General features: G+C 37.2%; 1 long non-coding RNA gene across 1 annotated transcript; it reads right to left on the bottom strand.

Moving 5' to 3' along the window:
* Positions 1 to 7765: 7765 nt before the first annotated feature.
* Positions 7766 to 17210, bottom strand: LOC115926619. Its single transcript, XR_004065169.1, has 2 exons — positions 16660 to 17210; positions 7766 to 8784 (listed from the first exon to the last, which is right to left on the bottom strand). It is a non-coding gene; the product is annotated as an uncharacterized LOC115926619 (long non-coding RNA).
* Positions 17211 to 18790: the final 1580 nt, after the last annotated feature.

Raw genomic sequence — 18790 nt, forward strand, 5'->3', positions numbered from 1 at the left:
GGTTGCGACTTGGGGGCTTAAGCACAGCATACTGCCCGCCCCCATTCATTAAACACCCTAAATTTGTCTTCATTTTAAATGACTTTAAGCGAGGTAAATGAATGCAATACCCCCAAAGGCAACTTCTGCAAGTAAAAGACACCGCCCCCCCCGCCCCAAATATAGTTCTTCTAGAACTGCTCCTGATATCACGTCCTGTTAAACACATGTGGCCATGCATCGCAGGTCGGTTAACAAGGTATCAAGGATACCCTGCGATGACAGGTACTTATCTCCAGTGCACACATGCGTACCTGTCATTGTACACAAGGTGAAGAAAGAACAGGAAAGCGAAAGAGAGAGAGAGAGGGGGGGGGGGGAGAAGTGGACAGGGATAAAGATGGACAGACATAGAGAGAGAGAGAGAGAGAGAGAGAGTGATCGAGAGAGAGAGACAGTGAGAGATCGAGAGAGAAAGAGAGAGAGAGAGAGAGAGAAACAAAATACAGGAGGACTGGGCAAATAATTCAGCCAACGCCCCCCCCCCCTGTATACCCATTTACACATGTGTACCTGTCCGTGAGTAGAAGAGAGAGTACAGGGAGTAGAGGCGAGAAAGAGGCGAGAAATAGAAAGAGAACTGCATGGATGGTATTAAGAAACAATACCCTCCCATGTGTACATAAGTATGTCCACAAAGAGGGGCTAAAGAAAGAGAGAGAAGGGGGGTCGTTGCGAGGGTGGGGTAATGTCCAGGAAGAGAAAGACATAATTAGAACGACATAGCCGTATGATAAAGAGGAAGAACACGCCCTACTTGATAGGATAGGAAATTCACTATGTGCGATATGACAGAAGTACACTCTTAACAAATTCCATGTTACAGTATATCCGTATGCTATTTTACCGGTTGGTGTAAAACATTGAACCTATCGTGCTCGCTTCCCACTAAATAAAAGTGTCCACCTATGCTTAAACCGTTGAATGAAAGGTCGATTCACCTTGTGTAACTATAAACTTTTTGCTGCATACAGGGAGAAATGTCAAGTTGAGATGTCAAACACATGGTCATGAACTACGTTAATTTGATCGAGGTCACAAACCCTCTGCCGAAACCGTTTCCTTAATTAACTTTTTCAGTCCGTCCCCGTCCCAGAAAAACAACTATAGCTCGTGACAATGACGTTTCCCTTCAGTGTCTGTTTCAAAATTAGATCGTTCATATGGGGCCATTTTCCCTCTGTCCTAAACAGAGACACACACAAATACTTTGAAGAATTATTGTTCTGTCTGATCCCACAATTAGGTGAGGGGGAGGGGGTGTTAGGCGATGTCTTTTCGTCTTTTAAAATTGATTCTGCTGTTTTCACAAAATTTAACAGACTTTAAAAAACAATCCTTCTCTTTGTCTTTCGGCATTTTATCCAATCCTCCTCGGTGTTATTTAACCACGATATGTTCAGTATATTCCGATGCATTATCTGTTGTACCCTTCTCTCCGTTGCAGCAGGGATGTTACGTGATATTACCGAATTATAATCGGTTACAGGTCTTCAAATACTCCTAAGACCTTAAAAGATTGGTTCCCATGTTTGAATGCCACGATCATAGTATTTATTTCATCTCTTTTCTGTAATTACCCTCCTTATTAATTTTCTAATGCTACTTTTATCCAATAACTGTATGTCTCGATAAGATTCATTATTCACTCATTTTTATCATTAACTTTTTTTCATGATCAATAGGTTTATGGTGCATCACAATCTAAGCAAGGATAATCATTCCCTTCTGTGCATAATCATTTTAAGATAGTAGATTTGCTTGTTTGAACATGGATACAAACATTTTGCTGAGATACCATTTTCTGACGTAGGACTTCTAAATCTTGATATTTCATGCGCTCTTCTATCTCACCACCTGGTCAACAGTTGCAGATTGGCGCATAACTGTACGGCGGCTTAGAGCATGGGGTCAGAGGAGGGCGGCTTGATTCCAGTTCTATTACACCTCCCTGCTTAAATTAAACACCCTTCTGGTTCCAAGCAAATGATACAAACGTCATCGAGACAAAAGGTTTAATCATTATTGGTATATGCATATATTGTACAGCATGTTTAATCTATATTTGCATGTTAAATAATGCATATCAAATTAATTGGGAAATTCTATATTTCTGCTTTTGTATTACTTTTGAAAATTTATGACTGGGTTTACCTGTTTGGAAACTGTATATAACATTTAAATTCATTAATAGCATATGTGATCACTGTCACCTAACGAAGCATCAACTTGCTTGCCGAACTCAATAAATTACTTTAAATTTGTAGAAAGAGGTCTTCAGTGGATATAATTCCCTATACAGTATTTGGTGGATTAAAAAACAAGACGCCCAACAACAACAACAACAAAATCGGCATCTTTTTTCAGGTGACTTGGGTTGCCTAGGGAAAGCTGGACTTCTTAACAACTAGGCAGAGAAAGTTTTTGCTTGGTAAGGTGAAATACGTTTACGTATACGTGTTTATTGATACTGTATTTGTAGCTGGTTGTCAAAGCTGAAGTGACAGGGCAAAATTTCATCTATAGAAAACTTACAGTAAAATTAATTTAATCACCCCGAGTGACGTAAGCGGGATATGTAAGGAAGAAAAGAAAAACGAAAACACGTTCATGATGACCGATGACAAAATCAACAGAAGAATGGATGCGAAAAGTGATATGAATAATGTGAATAACATGATGTGTCGAAAATGAGAGTGTTTGGTTAGATGATAAATAAATCGAACATGTAAAATGTTAAACGACGAATCACTTCTTTTTCGTTTCCTTCAATTCTTCAAAAATTGCCTTTCAGTTTCGTTCAATTCATGAAGCAAATATCAATTAGTTCACGTATTTAAAATTTCCCAAACAAACCAAGTGAGGTTCTTCATTTGGTGATTAACAACATATTGAAAATATCAACTATGAACAAGACCATCAAGACAATAATACTTATTTCGGAGGAAGTGGTGGTTAATCCTTAAAAACAATATTGATTTGATAATCGAATAACAATCACACCCAACGACATTTAATTATAATGATAATAAGGGTGAGGTTTGCCACAAGATGTGATTCATTATACTGCTCTCACATTGTCACTGTCTCCCTCAGACGTGTTCCTTGAACACACCTGTTGTGGTCAATGACCACGGGTTCACGTCTAATTTTACCACAGCATATGCATGTATAAATGACACCTCTACGGACTAACCGATTGTCATTCTCAACCACGAATAACATATCAAGTCGTGATACAGCTTAAGGCTTGATATTTGCTCCTAGTTATATTTCGATTTGTCGTCAGTTAGAAATACGGGGTTTATGGTAGGGTTGCAACTGGGTTTTAGGAGTCGGTATAGGGTCAATTGGGGGTGGGGGTCTATAGTATGTATAGTGTTTGATCCAGGGTAGAGTTTAAGAATTGGGTTAAAACAGGATAATGACCGCAGAGCATTCGTCATCGGATCTTGTTTCGTACAATGCTTAAGGCTATAATGTAATCGTACACCAGGAAACATTATGAAGTAAATGACATCTACATGTCTGCCAAAATATAATGCAACATAATCTATGTTACAAGGGGTCAGTGTACATTTTAAACATTTAAAGTTTGTTTTAAATGTTTTATTGCAGGTATGGTATTCTTGCAGCATAGCAGCCAAACACGAGAAAAGTCAACCTATAGCATTTCTCAACAAACATCATAAGGAGGACGAATGACAATGACTCAACATTCTAATGAATATATCAAGCAAGGATCTGACATTTATGAACATGCAATTTCCCTCTGAAGTGATGAGTATACTTGCAAACGTGATTCCATGCAGGCTGTCATGTAGTCTTGACGCAATTAACAACTGATTCAATCTCTTTCGAACGGAACTCCGTTGAACAGATATTTTAACGGGAATTTAGAGTTCTGGTAAGGAAACTTCATTTTCAGAAGTAGTTTTATTAAACCATTCTAAATGGATGATTATTTATTAGATGAGGATTCTAATAAATTCGGGTTGTTTGGACTGGCAAAATGAAAAGAAAACTTCGAAAACTTGCGGAAAAACATATACAGAGAAAATTACCTACACAAATATGAACATGCAAGACTTGATATTAAGATTTTGTTGGATTCTGTTGGAATCCTTTTTTCATCATTTACCAGAACTCAAGATTACCTTTAACTGATGATGGTCGCATGACACAATAATGAAAGAAGCACTTTGTAAAACTCTTTATTGAAAATTGAATATTAATCCAACATTTGATGAAAAGGTGCTGGCGTTAGTAACTTTTCAGTAAGTAAATGTATACTTTGTACCAGTTGAAAACAAAATGAATGACATTGATTTAAGAAAGAACGCGTTTTTAATAGCATGTTACCATTCTTATCTCTTAAGGTCGTTGAAGATCTCTATTACGTAGTCAAAGAGGACAGTGTGTGTTTCTCTCTCTCTCTCGTTCGACATAAGTCCTGCATTAGCCATGTTGCCTTTGTACATGTAGAACTCCTTGGTTATGGTTCCAGAGTACCCACAGTTTGAAAATGCCAATTGGTCCTAAAAGATCATCGATGGCCTTTACATAATTATGATATGGATCAGCATATTTGGTGAATGTTTAAAAGGATTTCATAGGAACTGAAGTAAAGTCGGTCAAGCTGATGCCATGGCAGCTTCTGCTACCATCGTCAGAACTGTAGCTGGTAGACTGAACTTTTTTCATTGATACCAGAACTTGACTGTGCAAAAACAGATCACATTTGCTGCCCTCCAAGAACCAATGTCTCCCTAATCGTTAATAGAATATGTATATATTGTATATATGTTTTAATCTAATATTTCATAATTCTTGTGAAAAAGAAATGCAAATTTTAGTGCAATATCACTGTAGTATCTTGGCAAGCCGGTCGTTCAGCCCAAACTCTATCTTTTCATATTCAGTTTTGTATAATTCATTGACACTAATATAAAACTGTAATTGATCGATTGTTTTCATGGCTCTTAATATCACAAGGAGCAATTAAACCCATCAGTCAAAATACATTCATACAATGTCATCAAGAGCTTGCACATGTAATCAGGCTTTATTACACAGCGGTCTTGAGGCTTCATTTCAAGTGAAGGGTTTGTTATTGCCTCCTGCCTTTGTGAGTAGATGTAGACTATGTATATATGAATTGCTGGGGGCGCCACAAGAGCACATTAAAACTTTTGGGCGGAAAACTGTAAATTGTGTTGATAAATCTGTGTCTTTTTGAAGCATTTTGTATGTTCGCTTAAAATCTATCGGCTGCTCTTCAGCCATATCACGCCATTCAAGTTCTGAAGCTCGACGTTCTTGGTGTCGATTAACAAAATATGGGTGAGGGTAGGTAATCGAAGACGTTTATTGGTTCCAGTAATTATGTATTTGATGAAAGTTACATTTCCACATGTCAGTCACAGATACATAATTAGCTATGCATTTGCTGAGGTTAAGTCAGTCATCTCGACCGATTCGTCTGTATTTATGTTTAACGTCTCAGCTCACGATTACCCCAGAACAAGGAATAGACACATTTAGTTGTAGAACATATCGACCTCTGAGGCAACATCGACAGAAATGGCGGCAATTCAAGCTGAAGAATTCTACTACGTTCCGATTATACTCCTTGCCCTTGGATTAAATACGACAGTCCTCATTGTCATCCATCATCAGACGGAAATCCAAGATGTGATGCGATTGCTCTACCAGATCATGGCCGGAATTAATCTTCTTCTTGTGACAGTCTGGGGACTTTGGTCCATGATTTTGTTCTATTTTCACGACAAACGTTCCTGTACCATTATGAGTAGAGTGTTCCCCTTTCCAGTCCGCACTGCAGTCATCTGTAGCATGGCGTGCCACTGCAGCATCAGTCTTAATCTTTATCTCTTGATTAGTAAGCCGTTGCGGTATCACGGGATGGTCACTCTTGCCAGAGTCCGTATCGTCGCTATAGTTGTGTTCGCTTTGATCTTCTTGATGAGTTCTATTTACTTACCTTTTAATTTCTTCAAGCCATTCTTTAATTATTTTTGGAAGAAATGCATGCAAATAGAGAGTGGAAAAGAAGAAATGTGGGTGATAAAACTACAAGCTGCATTTATGATTGCACCCGCCTGCCTAACGGTCGCAATCACTACGTTCATATACATTAAACTCTTCCTTATTGGACAGAAAAAGAAAAGAGCCATTGTCAATATTGAAGTGCGTCCCAGAAATCATGTCGATGTAATCGAACATCATGCCGATGACGAGGGTAAAAGTCCAGTCAATGTTCCTGGCTGCCTGGCTGGGACTGAGAAAAAATCCAGAGGTCTGCAGTTTGTCAAGTGGCTGCAATGCGGACGCAAAGGTAACCACATGGTACGGGTGGAACCGTCTAAAGGAATGCTCACTGTCCTTATCATCACAGGTTCCTCTATCTTTGCATATGCTCCATATGTAATCTGTCACTCCATTTTTCCCAATTCAGCATGGCACAGCGCAATTGACAAGTTTGCTATATCCATGACGTGGGTCGAACCGCTGGTCTATCTGGTAACCAACCAAGAAGCTCGAAGACTACTTCGAAGAGTCGCATGTGGTCGTCACAGGGAGGAGGCAGTACAAATCTAATATGTTTCAGTGTCATAGTTTGGCTTTGCTTTGTGCAATCTGAAGGCACAAACCATTGAGAAATTTCTTAAATGATCTTCTATTGCAGGCTAATGACAAATTCTTCTTTCGAACATGAAAATAGTAATTCTTTGCGATTTGGCATATCGGATGTTTCTTCACGCCAGGCTTTTAACGCATAGCCCTATTAATAAGTACTTGCTCGGTATTCTCAAGGCTAAAGAGCAACACTTGTTCGATTCTTTTTGTAAATCATGTGTATCTAGAAATATCTTTGTACGTAATATTATCATCATCTATAATAGTTCAATTATAGTATATATAATCTGCTCTATCTGCGTCAATTCTTTCTGCGATCTGTCCCACCACCTCTAAAGATTCCATATTTTGTGTAAAAAATATATTTCCTTGCTGCTACTTATGTCGAAAATTATTCTGTCCGCCGTATGCCTTACACAGTGACTCATCAAAATATTAGTTTTGAAAATACGATATCTCCCCCATTCACCCAACTCATCCTAAATCCTTCGAGAAAGCCGAAGATTGAAACCAGATTGGAAAACATTTTATTTGCAGACAGGCTGGATTAAGTTTCAAAACAATCCGGCGTTGGTATGGAAGGACTATTACAGCTAGACGTGCAGGCAGGCTAGCGTGGCAAAACATTAAAGCCATGTTACACATTACTTATGTTTGTTTTCAGTAAGAGTCCATAATTGCATAATGCATGTATGATCTTACATAGTCCAATTTCAATTGTATTTCAAGGAATGGTATTCTTGTAACATATGTAGTCGCTCTTTGTGTGAAGAATATAGGTCTAATGATGTTTAACAAATAATGACAATATAAACATACCGATATTATATGTACCAAAATTCTTAGTATGGTTTTTAAACGTTGTGGAGAAAAGCCATGATTGCAATTGTCATTTGTATTAATTGTACAGGGCCTTCTTTAGCGGTCGTAAACAAAAACTTTAACCATTGTAGAAAACTTCGCTTTCTTCGCTGAATTTATCAGATTTCTAGATCTGATACCAAGGTGATATAGTGTTTTGTCAAATAAATGTTTTATGAGAATAACTACTCAAACTCTCCAAGTATCTTAAATATAGATTCTCTTTACTTCCTGTGATTGTTCGTCACTTCGTGTAGAATTATATTAATGCACTAACACAAAAGAGTGGTTCGTAATATTATCGATGGTAAAATTAAGCATATAGGCTAACATTTTACTAAATGTCTATACTATATCCATTGTATTACTGAATTAGCAGAATAAAGACCATAAAGTTCACCCGTCTTTGCGTGCGGTGAAAATAAACTCTTTCCCGTCATTGTGCTTCTCCATCAGTTTGTGTATTTGATTTCATATATGATTGTTGATATGGTACTCAATCAACAACTATTTTACATATTTCACCATTACAAAAACAAATGTGTTGTTCCAGCGATAAGCCAGTATGCTTTCAGAACATAAACACAGTAAACATTTTCTTCTACTCATAGCGCTATGTTTTGCAGACAATCTCGTTGTGACGTTTATGTCAGTTTAACTACAACGCCCTTTCAGCTGACTCCTGATGTGAAGGAATCTTGAAGGCTAAATAATCCTTCATCATACCCCATATATTTTTAGTAAGTTCATGGATAGCCCAATGATCAAAGCCCGTGGGGTCCGACGAAGGTGGAGGGTTATGATAATTCGTTGGACAACACAAAATCGGTCATATGCAATGACCATGAGGACCTGGTCATGCTGGACCCAAATAATAAATTGAGTATATACGCACACACTTTAGCACACACACGCACGTACCATCCTTAAACCCACTCTCTAACCCACACTCTCTCCCCACTCACATCATCATACTTTCTGCCCCCCTCTCTCTCTCTCTTTCTCTCTTGATCTCTCTTCCTCCCTTCTCTCCTCTCTATCTTTCGTTGAATTTGTTGGATGATCACTGATCAAGGTGATTTAAAAGAGGTCGAGTAGTCCCCGTGATGCTCAGGAAGCGACTTGGAATGAGATCTGTCATCGATGTTTATCTCTCCACTGTGTCTGCGCTTCATGACCTCAGAAAACTGATCACCATTCTCAAAATATTTCTCCGGCTGCGGTCTGAAAAACGATGACAGTTAAATTGGAGTTTAACAAGGACAAAAAAGTAGCATGAAAACAAAATTCAAACTGATATAATCCAGTTTCTTGATCATGTCATAAGCCCGAAGGTCATTGTAATGTTCACGAATTTCAATGGGAGACGGAAAGGGATTATTTAAACAAAAATTAGTTGATTTTTAAAAAAAAAATCTTTACGACCGTGCTCTTTCCTCATGCTATGAACGTTGAAAAAATTATTTTACAAAAAATGTATTGAATTGATACAGTTTAGATGCGCTTCTAAAACAAAATGTATTTTGTTCACTTACATTAATATGAAAGAATTTAATTATCTAGTCTGATCCATTTATGATTAGGATTATAGAAAATTGCATTAAATGTAAGTATTATTTTTTGTTTTTATAAATGATTGGAATCGGATGGTCTGAAAATAACTCAAATTAATATAACGTATTTCAATTTATACTGTATAGAAATAAAGTATAGAAGGGAATGAGAAAAAATGTATTTCAATCAACTAGAAATGATAAAACGAATCATTTTTTCGCAATATCCATATATTGCTAAAAGTGTAATAAAGACTTTGCTTTAGAGACTTGCTATTATGTTTGGTGAAGGTATTTCTTTCAACAACTAAAAACAAGAAAATTCGTCGAGTTAAACATTCGAGACACCGGAAAATCTTTATTAAGATGATGCTAAAAGAGTCCATCCATTCACATTTGCTTTAATGTTATTTTTACGGACATTATGTGTTAAAAAGGCACGTTTTTATCTCGGCTCCTTCCTGTGTTGTGTGGCGATGTTATTCTGAATTTGGATGAGCAGAATATGTGATGAGGGGTAACATTGTCTCATAAGAGAAAGAAGAAATACATCACGAGACACAATAACCCCTTACGACTACACGGTGTGTCACGAAAACAAATTTGAAAGCCAGGCGCAACAATGGGGTTTCAAAACTAAATCGGAAAGGTGATTCAAATTTATATTCTGTTTTAAAGCATTATTCCAACTTGTTTATTCCAGATTTGTTATCTCATCACTTTTCAATATCAAACTTAGAGTCAGTAAGCTACAATGTTGTGTTCAACAACATCGGAGAGAAAATGCAATTCAATTTTTAGTTCTCACTAGGTTTTCTAATTCTTGCTCCTAGTTAATCATCAGTGGATTTTCAGAGCGTGACGTGCACTTTCTCCGCTTTCTAAGGCCCCTTTCTTACATAATATCCAGTATACCTGTTTATAGTCATACATGACAGGGCAATGTCAAATGCTTACACAGGAAGTAGTAATTTAACAGCGACTTTTCTTGTCGATTTTCCTAGGCACCCTAAATGTATAAACGTCTCGGCGAGGTAAGACAAATTAGGATCCCAAGCAGGGTGCACTGTTTTAAGATGATGATAACCTTAATAAATGTCTAGGCTAAAATAGAAATCAAGCATCACGAAATTATGTTACGTGACCTTGTGTTCGAGTTTAATATGAAAGTATCTAATGTATATTTAGCTAATGTTGCCAATAAGGAAGCTCTCTAAGTGCAGATCTTAATATCTATTTTAAGAGAAATATTCATTGACAGACGAGTTAAGAAAGTGTCTATTGATAAATTAGTCTCATAGCGAATACATCTTTCCTAATCACTCTATTGTGTATTTCTCCTTAAAATTGTCTCCTTTCGATGCCATTATCTTTTAATTTATCAATTATGGAAGCAGTAATTAAAACAACTGAATTTTGTTTTCAATTTAACAAGAGCATATGATCGTTCACGTATTCTGAGTACAAGGCAACACCTACAATGTACTATCAAATCAGGGAGGCTGTAACATTGTGTCGGGGAAATGGAAGCTTTTTACTTGTTCATGTTACAAGGCATTTCACCTATCGTATTACGGTTCTGCAAATTACACTGCTAAATACTGCGGATTCAAAGCTATACCCTACGAAATATCAAGTTCCATCAGACTTCGTTTAGACCGTGTTGAAAGCGGGTTGATTTAGCTGTCCAAGGGATAATAAAAATATTGTCACTTTAAGTAATAGTGTCTTATTTCTTGTTAAGAAATTGGCAGAATGAGGGCAAATGTATGTTAATCTGCGGTTTTAGGGAAAAACCTATGATCTCGGTGGAACCGCTGTGGTTAAGAGCAGAGAATCCATTAATCAGGCTTAAATATATCCCGAATTGGTTCAAATTACACGGAGGAACGACAGTTCAAAGACACTTTCTCGGCAAAAAATACTCTTCACTAATATTCTTCACTAAATTTACCTTTTCGCTTCGCAAGTGTAAAAAAGAAAACGTACACAATAATATGTTTGGTGCAAATGTGATTCTGATGAGTTTCGTAGTGTAGTTCATCAGTATTGAGAAGTTGCAATACTGTATGCAAACTAATATCAAGTACTAAAAAAGAAGATAATTTCAAGTAATATGATATGAAGCTGTCCTCTCCTTGATATAATTGTATTTCCCTTCATAAATACAGTTAAACTCTCTGACTAGTGTGCTGCATTCATACCAGATTAGGATGTTTAGGGAGTTGTCTGTCGGTCTGCATAGACTCTGTATAGAATGTTCACCACTTATACGAGTGCTAGCTTTGCTACTCTTCAACAGTCAATGGTCGATATTTTGTTTAACATTTTTATGACTCATAAGCTTTCAAAGTATTTCCCGTTCATTTAAAGTGTCGATGATTCAATTCAAATGTGCAATCAGCAAAATCTTCGCAAATTTACAATATTTACGATATATCGCAAAATCAAACTTTTCCTGAACGCAGGAATGGACTTTACTGCTGCAAATAAAAGTTACTAAGAGTCTCGAGTATACATGTAGGTAAACTATTAATCCTTTGGAAGAAAATCTAAGGGAATTGGTTTGCCAACTCAAGACCCAGTACAACATAGATCATTGCTTTGACGGGATCATCGTGCAGTTGAATTGAAAACCGTTGAATTTCAAATCGATCTGGAAGCAGGCCTGCACTCAAAGCTCAAGTAATAATATTTTGTAACGTCGCATGGCGGTACTAGACCAACAATCGACATAATAGTGGACAGATGTAATAATTGTGTGACACTGAAGCGTACTGAAAGCTTGGTTCATTATTACATTTGTCTGGTGCAAATTGAAATGATGACCTTGTAAGGGGTACAAAATACCCGTCAAACCTAGAGAAGCTTAAACTCGGACAGACTGCATTAAAATGATGCCCTGGTTGTCATCACCTGACATCTGTCCTATTTTTCGCATGACATTTCCTTACTCATTCGATTTTGAAAGTCTATAAATTGAGAAGTACCCTGAGACCTTTATATGGCTCATTATAATTTGGTTGGTCACCCTGTCTAGGTCAGTAGAATCCTGAGTAAAAATCCTGATTTGATTTCCGCTTTGCCTGAATCAAGATAGTAACGGCCTTGGCAACTTGGGAAGGAATGGGGGCCCCACGTATTTCCTCAGTAACAGATCGATCTTTATTTCAGTACAACTACCCGTTTGTTCATCATCTTTATCACTTATTCTATCTTGACAGTATTGTAAAGAGTGTCCTTAACATTTAAAATTTCAGGTCATACTTTTATATTGTCGTCCCTTTTCTTCTACAATTGTACTCTCCCTTCTCTCTCTCTCTCTCTTTGACGTTTCAGATCGAAAGTCTGGAGTGTATTTTACTGTTAGATTTAATTCAGGGAACTGAAAAACATTAACTTTTAATCGACAGGGGATCGAAATACCAAACTATATTAGTGTCACAGTGTTATTTTCACACACATTGTGCGTGTGACGAAAGTCGACTATGGCGCTTCACGTACTGTTCACTGGCATTAGTTTACCGAAACATTTATAAATTGATTGTTAATCGAAATATGACTTGGATAGACAAGAGAAAAGTTGCTTCTAAACAAATTTTCCAGAGAGAAATTATAAAAAGATTGGAAAGTAAGTCAAACATAAATATGACCAGAAAGCTTTTACCAAAAGAACTGTTAGGTGTTATTTAAGGGAGAGAAAAAAGAAAATAAATAAGAGGGGGTAACAAAACTATCAGTGAAATGTTTATGTTAATGATGATTCAATTGCTTTGCAAGAAAAAACTTAATTACCAAGTCTTTGTTATGCCAATAATGATGCTTTTGTGATTATGTAAATTTGATTTGTAGTATTGTATTTTTTAATGTAACCATGTACTTAATATATCCTCTGATGAGGCAAAGAAAAAGAAGAAAAAAATTACCGAAGCAGATAAGAGTCCTATATTAAACGTAATAATTTCGAATGATTTATATGCAGAAATCTACACAATCTAGACATTCATTACATGTCTCAAATTTATAAGCAATATTACATGCATGCAAGATCCAATAAGCAATATTATCTTCCTTTGGGGGGGGGGGGGGGGACCAGAGCAGAAAATATAAAACCATTTGTTTTTCTATATCAATTTCACATGAACACAGCTAGAAAAGTTTACTGAAATAGATTCATGACAAGAGCTATATTGCTATTCTTAATACACGAATCCTTCGGCTCGGCATGCTAGTGAGGACATTTTTCCTTGATGACTAAAACTTGCAGGATAATACACAGTCAGGCGCAGAGTTCTCTATCTTACGACTCATTACTTTCACAAGGCTGTGCTACTATGTCACCTACGTTAGCCATGTAATGAGGCTCATGGCAGGTACGCAGAAGTTTGAGGCCATATGGCGTATGACCTGCATTGTGTTTTGTGGGTCATCTAACTCTGATGTTAACTTACCCGTGCATGAGAGCAAACACCTTTGCAGCTTTACGGAGATCTTATGGATCGTTATTTGATTTCGAGCGGAGTAAAATTATTTCTAAGCGGATTCCAGCCTGTCTGAGATCGGACAACACTTTTCGTTTTAATCTTCCGATGTAACTGATTTTCTATTAAATATAAGATGAAGAACAACGCATTATGATATCAGTCATTAAGCCTACTGTCTCTTCAAAATCCGGTTGGAAAATAGATAAAGAAGAATGGATTTTAAAGCCGACTCCTTTCCTCTCTTATCTAGAGGAATATATATGAATTTCCAGGAGATATCTTTGTTCTCCTCAACTGTGCTCGGCTTACAGGCCTAATACATATAAGGAACCCTTAAATATAATATTATCCAGGTCTTCAAAATTGAATCAAAACGAATTGCTAACGTTAATCTTGGCACAGATACTTTGTGAAAGTGGGCGTGCTGGTGTTTACGTCCTGAAGCACGGGGTGATGTGTGCGTCATCCAGGAGGCCTAGCCATGCTAACCGAGGCCATGTACAATCATCATCGCTTCCTCAATCGAGATAATCAATAGTGATTATCCTAATATAAAATTCTAACCCTCTTCTAGCCTTTCAGAGATATGATGTAAATAGTCCCATTGTGTGGATGTAATTAAATGTCTAGGCCTTAGATAACAACCTTATTATACTCTAGAAGACGATTTTTAGATTGAATGGAGATTAGACCATATGACATGATTCTTTTGACAAGTGAAAAGGGCTAACGCGCGAAAAATGCCTTTAAATACTATGCTGTTGTGAGTAATCATAATTATATTGAGAAAGGGAGAGAGATAATGGCAGAGGCAGATAAGGAAATGAGATTCGTATTAATAGAGCAAGATACGTAGTCTATGGTGTATGAGGAGATTGATTTTGTAGGGTGACGTGACAGTTGAGACATCCGAAGAAAATATATTAGGTGAATGTGATGCCTACTTCCATTGAGACGCCTTCTTGGAGGCTAGTTTTCTTGCAATTCCAAGTTTTGTTTTAGGTATTTCATTGTTGATATATACAAAATTCCGACTAACAGGGTAGCAGAAACGACATAATTATTTTCATTTCCTCATTCCCATAAATGAGTTTTTCTTTCAAGAACATGAATGTGTAAGTCTAAAGAGAAAGTGTTATTTCCACCTAGATGGCCAATGGGTATATATGATGTGAGATCATGATGTAACTTAATTAGCGCACGAGAAGGCCCCTAAAACCACGTAAATGTGTAGTTCTGGCAAAACATGAGATAACTCCAAGACTTCTCCTTGTTTTCTCCACTTCATAATTTGACGTGTGCCTTTCCTCACTTTTACTCTGCTATTTTTGGAAAGCCTCTTGTCAGCCGCCATTTCTAATAATGTCTGAGTGTGCACGTGATGGGTGCTGACTCGAGACATTTTAGCTGTAATGTGGGGTGATAATGTCACGTAGTGTCCACGTGGGTTGACTCACAGAAGACTGTCTATTGGGATTACCTGGGGACTTGAAGGTCCCAGCTTCAAACTTTCAAAGTCACCTTGTCCTATATTTCAGACATCATCTCAAATTCACCAAAGAGGAAAATATCAGTGAAGAATTCTGATGACTCTTAGGCCATTTAGCGTCCCCGCCCGCTTTTTGGGGGCCGCGTCCTATTTTTTTTTTTTTTGAAATTTTTCATTTTATCTTTTTTTTTTTTTTAAAGAAAAAAAAAAGAAAAACACTGCTAAAATGGATCTATTTCTGAATTTTAAAAAAAAAAAAAATGTTGGCGGCCATCTTGAAAAATAGCACGACTGTCAGGGAAAATGAACCGAGCGGCCATTTTGGGAGGCCATTTTGAAAGAAAAAAAAAGAAAAAAAAAAGGGCCTCCTCCTTCCTATTTTTCGAAAAAACAGGACGCTAAACATGTTGTGTTTTTTTTTTGGCCTTATATACATCCTACGTAAAAGGCTAATTTGGCAACAACAGTTTGTTTATCTTTCTTTCTGTATAAGAGAACACAGCGGTTCCTCTGAAACGTAAGATGCGTCTTCTTCTTATAAAAGAAGTTCAGTATTTCACGTGCTAGCTAGGGTATTGGGAAGGGTTATAAAGGAGTTAATTTATAATGGTGTTTTTTTTTTGGGGGGGGGGATCTGTTGTTCTCGCTTTCATTTAACGTATCAACAATGTCTAATTATGTTACCTCTCGTAATGATTCATACCCTGTTCAGGAGAACTACACAGATTGTTTATAGATTTGCGAGAATACTTCATTTCATCAGATTTAATGACGGAAATCTTATCAAGGGGTTGGGGGCTTACAGAAACTGTAGATGGGTCAAGGGAAGGCTTAAGGTCTTGGGGGACGGTATTCAGTACACCATGAAGAGCAAGAAGAAAAAAGATCTGTCGTGCAAACCACAGTCGGAAACATTATAGCGCCTTTGGAGACACGGGTTTCCTTCCTTCCAAGGACAACCTGGTTCTTTCGAACAAAGTACCCTCTCGGGAATTGATAATTTGAACGCATTAAGATGTCTCTCTTGAAAACTACATACAACCATGTACATAATGTTTCATGTGCATACTGGTCTCCTTGAGCTATGTGACTCACGCAGAATACAGTGCTTCGAATAGTATTCAATGATGAATCATACAAGAGCAGTCTTTATGAAGTACAACAATTTGGTTCAATGATTATAGTTTTTAGACCCTCCTACTCACAAGCGCACACATGTGTAGTGTTATGACTATTCTAGAGGCTAAATTTTCAAGACTCATACACTAAGAACGTACGTACGACTCCCTGTCGCAATGGAGGCTCTTTGCAATGAATTCAGAAGATGAGACGCCTAATCAATAATCTTAATTTCTATCATAGAAGTTAGGATATACAATTTACTCATGATTTGGTTCAATGATTAGTTTTGGTGAAATTCGATTGATTTTCACAACATACCTGTCTCGTGAATTAAATCTTATGACCTGAACAATCTGGTCCTTTATAGAAAGATTAAATTCGTGAAAGATAAAACAAGTAGAAAAAAAAGATGAGTGCCTGCTAGTTTTACTTGGCAAATACCTTTACCTACCTTGACCTAAGCCTTCCACACCATCTGGGAGATGTGTGATGGCTTCTGCTTCATGACCTCCAGCCAGATCTTCTTATCTTGTGATGTTCTGGTCGTTTCTGTTAGGGATCCTAGACATCTGGTAGCACAATCAGCCTTTATGCAATCAATCCAGTAGTTTAAGCTTTGATGCACCTCTAATTTCTTTTGCTGTCAATATGCTGTGAAGATTTTGAACAGCACATATGGCTTTTCCAATCCTATTCTGTATGTCCTCCGTGCATTTTCCTGATTGAGTGATGGTAACTCCCAGGTAAACAACTATTTCCACCTGTAGCAGTTCGGTTTCACCTATGCTGATGTTAATGTACTGCTGCCGCTTGCTGATGTCCTGGACCTCTGTCTTGGCTATATTGATTTTGAGGCCAAAGTTTTATTAAATAATAATGTCATATATACTATTCGCACGAGTAGGATCAACAGGGGCCTTGAATGCTGTCTGTACCTATTAATGAACTACGTTATCTATTACCTTTCCCTTTATCGAAAGAAGTTCATTTTGAAAATAAAAACCGGAATGGGAACCTCATTTGTCTAGAAATCGGATTTACTGTTACCTAACAAATGTGTGAACGTACAGTATAATTAAATCTACGGGTGAATGTTGTCTGAACAGGATGGGGGCGAAAGGGTATAATTATGGCTTTAGAGGTGTTAATTTAGGGGCATATTGCAATACAGTGAGACAGTTTGTCATCAAATCATCAACCCTTCCTGGATATTATCTTTGCATCTACATTGGAACAAAAAGAAACATAGACTATATAATCCCTTTGTAGCTTACCTAGCCAACCATAAGTATTCGTATCTGGTGGAACACCTTACAGGTTAATCTAGACCACAAATAGCGGTCAAAAAGAGAGGGGGAGAGGGAAAAGAGAAAGAGAAAGAGCGGTATTACATAATAGGGGAGGGAGAGCGACAGAGAAAGAAATGAAACATTATCAAAGGAAATGAAGAAAGGTTCTCAATTATCGAGACTATATGACAGTGAGAGATGAAGGGAGTGAATATAAGAAAGAGAAGATAATGAAGAGAGGAGGAGATACGGAAAGAAACATCAGAGAACATAGGAGCAAACCTAGTCCATAATTCATAACATTACCAGGTTATAATAAAATTGCTCGCTTCCAAACATTGCATTTTAGGGGTAATGTTATCTATCTTGGACACATATTAGAAATTTTGTATACTAATTTGATACACGTGCCAAAAAGCCTCCACAAGTAAGAGGTACCAATAATAAACTGTTGATTTGTAACAGTTTGTTTCATGTCAAGAAGCACGGTAAGAACTCGTCTGAGGCTACTGTAGATAAACATGAACATTTCCCAACTGATTTGAAAACTGATTTGAATATCAATTGGATGCTTTCCAGACCGATAATAACTCACCAGAAGTGTACAATGTGATTCACATAAAGGTCTTATAAACTGGCTGATCGCCAAAAGATGATTTCCTTCTACGAATGCATTGTTCCTGTAATGGCAAATTACAATTGTCACGCCGAATGGTTTCAATGATGGACCTCGATTTCTGTTGATTATGTTTAAAGGGGGCTCCACTTGACAGTCATCTCATGTGTTATGACATCTATTTGTGTAATATGTGGTCTTCTGTTTGTAATACAGGGTTTAGAATAGAACTTTAGACCAGCATCGTACTTCCAATTTTAATTATTTTAGAGAAAGATATCGACATGGACGGTTTGGATGGTGGCGGAAAATGGACCCTGGATCAACCGCTGTTGTGCGTGAGACCGGAGTTTGAAGCATTATGTCTTGCTTAAACATATCACTTCATTTGTCTACATATTTAGGTCTATTTTATTAATGTGTAACTTGATACTAACTCTAAGGGAAAGGCAATTTCTTGTCTTTGGGGTTTGTTATTCGGAAATTAGAAGAAGTGGAAGTGGTGATACATGATAAAGAATAAGTATGGGCGTAAAACCTGAAGAACCAGTCGTTTTCTTTGCTTTCATTTGAACTGAGCATTACAATATATCGTCGATTTGAATGATAAGGTGACAAATTCCATATAAATGTGAAGAAGGATGTTGGCCGGTGATTTATTAAAATGCTGGAATTAT

The sequence above is a fragment of the Strongylocentrotus purpuratus genome, unplaced genomic scaffold, assembly GCF_000002235.5.
Source record: "Strongylocentrotus purpuratus isolate Spur 01 unplaced genomic scaffold, Spur_5.0 spur5_scaffold_2, whole genome shotgun sequence".
Classification (NCBI taxonomy): Eukaryota; Metazoa; Echinodermata; class Echinoidea; order Camarodonta; family Strongylocentrotidae; genus Strongylocentrotus; species Strongylocentrotus purpuratus.